Raw genomic sequence first — 5,098 nt, 5'->3', positions numbered from 1 at the left:
TGTTTAGGTTTATGGGGTTTAATACACTCTTCACCCCAGCAGGGGAGGCGTAAATGAACTCTCCTGTTTTACTTCCTTGTTTACAATTTACTGCTGTCTGAGGGACGGCCAAGGCTCCTGCTGCGGCGCAATAAAGATTAATGGCTGCAGGAAATCATCAATCCAAACCACCGTTTAAAAATATGGAGATAACTTAAAGTCCTGCAGCAAATGGCTGGCTTTCTGGACGGACAGGGCCATTCTTTATGTTTATTTTTGTTTTAAATTATTGCGTTTGGCTGGAATGAAAGTGATCCACTGAAATAAGCATGACTCATCAAGTCTTATCAGACTTGTAGTCACTTGTGAGGGATCGAGGCAATGTAACACCTGCAGATGATCTTTGCTGTTCCTCACATGAAGAACTAAATAATACTGGTGAGATTATTTCCTCCAAACTCAGCTCACCAGTGTTGGTTGACAGAGGTCAAAGGTGAAAAAGCAAGCTGTTGGAAATGGTGTAAATACTTGGATCGAACATTACGTCTTGCCTCGGTGTTTCAAATAGGGTTGGACGGTAAATGTACAGTGCTGTGAAAAAGTATTTACCCCCTTTACAGCCATACGTTTTGCTTTCTTTTGTGTGCGTCTTATTTAAATATGCCAGATCGAAGCCAAAGGTTCTACAAAGGACAGCTTCATACAAAAACATAACTCACTTTTTAGATTTTTCTAAATTAAAAAAAAAAGAAGAAAAATCCTGTTTCTCTTTGCTTTATTTTTCAACCATTTCCTTCCTGAGTCAATACTACTAACACAGAGCTCAATAAACTGTACTGTCGTAAACTGCTTTACAACCACATGTTCGGATGCCAATTATATCATAAAGAAAAACAGAGCAACAACCTAAGGTGTAAGTAGTGCTCCAAGCAATTAAGGCTGTAGCTATAAAGCTGTACATTAACTCGATGTTAAATTAGCAGGGCTAATTTATGCCGGGTGCTGTCTGCAGTATTCCTCTTACAGTAAGGTGCCTTGGTGCAGCCGTAATTAATGCATCAGTTCTATTACATCCAGATGTTACACCACAAACGCCAGTAACGTCACGTTGCAGCAATGTCTTCGGACGACAACGGATGAATTACCTGGCACAAGCCTGGACTCTGTGCATTATATTTTACTAATAAACCAGGGAGCTCAATGTTTTATGCTCTAAACAAGACATGAAGGGATAGAGAAGCATGCACAACGTGTTTGATTCCAAAGCTAAGCAGACATTGAGTTAAACTGTAAATATCAAGCGGAAAATGGAGGGAAACCAGGAAACTTGTTCCCAGTATACAGATGTTTGTTGTTGTTTTTTTTTAAAGCTTTTACAAAACGCTTTCTTCTGATTTTTTTCTCTCTCCCAGGCATGCACACTGCACAGCCATAAAGACTAAAGACCCACCCTGGGACCCTTTTCCCTGCAGAGAAATGAGCTCTGGAGCCTTTTTCCCACAAAATCAGCCTGAAGCGCAGCGCCTCTGACAATACCTGCCGGTTTCCGAGCAGCTAAGAGGAAAACACTTACCGGGGTACACAGCTCACTGCTGCACAATGAAACTTTAACACAGCAGGGAATAATTCCCTTTTTCTTTTCACAAAAGTTTTTTTTTTTAAAGGGCATTATTTTATCACAGAGTTTTTCGCGTTTGTGTTGCGATAACAGCGCTAGAGCAGAATCAACAGAATCCCACAGACTCTTTACTTTGGCTTTGCCATTTACTTGCAAATGTGCCACCAGCGCGGCATTCTGACGGAAATAATTAGCATATCAATTTCTGAAAGTCTTATTCACATGGCCAATCTCACAAATTGCTGTTTCCTCTCTTTCTCTATTTCACTCTGAAGATCTGGCACAGGAGTCCAGCACCAGTTATTTATGTTTTCTCAAATCTGGCTGCCGTCTAATTCAGCAGCTCATAAACCGCCAGGACGAGAAAAAAAGAAAAAACATCAGTACGTAGTGGATACATATTATTAGTAGTAGGAATAATAACCTGCATTTTGTGGGATATGCACATAAGGAAGAGGCCATCTGCAAAGGAGAGGATGTGGAAAAGCATGAACTTTTTTTCTTTACATTTTATCTCATTACAACCCCAAAGTGTATTTTATTGAGACTTAATGGAATGAAATAATACAAAGTAGTTCAGAATTGTGATGCATTGGGAAAACAAAAAGATGATTTTCTTTTTCCCTGATTCCTTGTTTCTATTATTGTTGTTTTTAGGCTTCTTTTTTTTTTACTGTACAGTGTCTTTGAGTGTCAGGATTGGATTCTATAGAAGGTGATGTCTATTTACATCGCAGGAAGTTGCTGCTGCATGTTGGTGAGGCGTTTCCTACGTTGATGAGATTTCTATAGGCTGGTCAATCTTGCATCTTATTAGCTTGAATTTTAAATTGTTCTGTCCTGATACAGTGTGAAGAGAGGAAGAAGTTGAGTTGTCGAAAGTGCTCTCATCTGTTTTAGTACCGTACACGGGGCTTAGTTTGTCTCCAGAAGAAGGGGTGGAAAACCTGATTCAGTCATGTTGCAACACTGCTGTGAAAATGATTAGCATACCCCACAAAATGACAGCTTGAGCTGTGCAGCTGGGAAGAAGCGAGTCGGTGCCAGGAGGTCCTTATTGATACATTAGTGACCTCTAGTGGAGAACTGGGAAATCTGTAGTGTAACACTAGGCACACAGATACAGAAGAAGAAATTAGAGTATGAGAAGACAACGTGGCTGCTGAACTTCTCAGAACTCAACAACACGACAGCCAACCTATAAACAAATAAATATTTTATTACACTATTTCAAGGACAGAAATATCAACAGACTAACTTGCTCATCTTTTATTTACACTGGAAAAACGACAGGAAATGTAGGAATGCATTTAACTTGACGCTATTGTAAAAGTGAACCACGTAGTGTTGAATAATGTTTTACTCGCCGTTGTGTGGAACAACTGACGCTACAGTCCTCATATTTACACAAATAACAGGAAAACAGCAAAGTTAAAAATATTTCCATGCTATTTGCTTAGCACTAACAAGTTTTGTAAAAAATAAAATAAAAAAAAAAACATGGCTAAGAGCGGCTAACCTTTAAAAAAAAGCCATCAAGCTAACCATTAGCTAGCTAAGTGAGATGCAGTCTGACTAAAGGCCAGTGAGGTGCTACAAAGCTGTGCTAAAAAAAATGTTGGCAAACTAACATATTTTTCCTTTGTTGGTATATTGGCACTACATGCTGTAATGTGTTAAACTTGTACTGTATAACTATACTACAGTGCTGTTTAGCAACATTAAAAGAGTGCTAGCTAGCTAGTTAGACAGCCAGCTAGTTAACGGTGAGTAACAAACAGCAAAAGAAGTCAGAACATTTGTGTTTGGTTAATTACGTGTCTCTCTAAAGCTTATTGGTGATCATTTCTATATCATTGGAAAGCCTCTATGCCAATACTAAACAGGTTTTGGCAGAGGTTGTGTGTGATGGTGTGAGTGTGGGATTTTTTTGTTGTTTCAATTTCCAGAATAAAACAATAAAGGTAAATAGAGCATGAAATCATTAAATCAAGGCCTTCAAAAGTTCTTTACACGTCTTTGAGTTAAAACAAAAGGAAGCATTTCACTGAATTCATGTTCTAATTCCTCCATTGCCACTATATCAAACATTGTTAAGTTATAAATGCCTAACAGGTCCAACTCAATGAATTGTAAAATCAGACATTTTCATTTACTTCAGTAATTTAAATTCAAAGAGGAAACTCAGATATCCTTACATTCAGAGTGATCGGTTTCAACCATTTAGTTCTACGGTTGCACCAATTGCAGTTTTCTGATCGATCACCTACCTTTAGAAAGCCTGACCTGCCGATTCTGATTTTTGCCAATACCGATTTTTTATTTTTTTTTCTTTGTCTGAAAAGTTGCTGAATATGCTGGCAGAGGCAAACAGGATAGTGGCTGATTTTAGATATGATCTGTTTCACCTACAAGTACATTTTGGTTGATCTCCAAAATTTAAGGAAATTGGTGCGATTTACCAACCGGCTGATTTCTCTGGGCATACCCATTTCATTCTTTTCGTTTTGATAATTACTGCTCACAACTAATAAAAAATTACTAATTTAGTTTATTACAAAATTAAAATTTTACAAAAGACCAAAACAAAGAAAGTTTTTTTTAATACGGAAATATTGTGGCCTAAAAAAAAAAAAAAATGAAATTCAAGGTGAAGTGCTGACTTAACATTTCCCTAGCTGACAGTCAGTGACACACTCCACAGGCAGAGGAAGCAATAGAAGTTCAGCACAGAGCTGCAGTAAAGCAGATTCATGGGAAATTTAGTGGAAGGAAAATGTGTGGTAAAAGCCACTCCCACTAAAATCCATGATTAAAACAGTTTGGGCTTCCTTAACACCTCCACATCCATTCTACACAGAATCGATGCAGTAATGGGTTTAAAAGGACGCACAAATACTTTCCAGCTTGCCGGCATTTCTTTGTTACAAATATGTTTTAGGTGTAAAACATGATCATCAAAATTAAGAGAAATAAGTGCTTGAAATATATACCCGGGAGTCAAATGAGTTTCAGTTTTTGTCTTGAATTATTTATATATATATATATATATATATATATATATATATATATATATATATATATATATATATATATATATATATATATATATATATATATATATATATACTGCTCAAAAAAATAAAGGCAACACTTAAACAACACAATATAACTCCAAGTACATCAAACTTCTGTGAAATCAAACTGTCCACTTAGGAAGCAACACTGATTGACAATCAATTTCACCTGCTGTTGTGGAAATGGAACTTTGTACAGAACAAAGTATTCAATGAGAATATTTCTTTCATTCAGATCTAGGATGTGTTATTTGAGTGTTCCCTTTATTTTTTTGAGCAGTATATATATATTTTATGGAGGTGCCGCTGTATGAAAAATACACAAAGTATGATACTTTGGCCCACAGAGGCAGTTTTGAGACGTGACTAATGTTCCTACGTTTTCAAACAGAAAAACTAACAACTTTTGGTATTGTTCAGGTAA

This window comes from Xiphophorus maculatus, chromosome 20 (genome assembly GCF_002775205.1).
Source record: "Xiphophorus maculatus strain JP 163 A chromosome 20, X_maculatus-5.0-male, whole genome shotgun sequence".
Classification (NCBI taxonomy): domain Eukaryota; kingdom Metazoa; phylum Chordata; class Actinopteri; order Cyprinodontiformes; family Poeciliidae; genus Xiphophorus; species Xiphophorus maculatus.
This window is presented reverse-complemented; position numbering follows the sequence as displayed.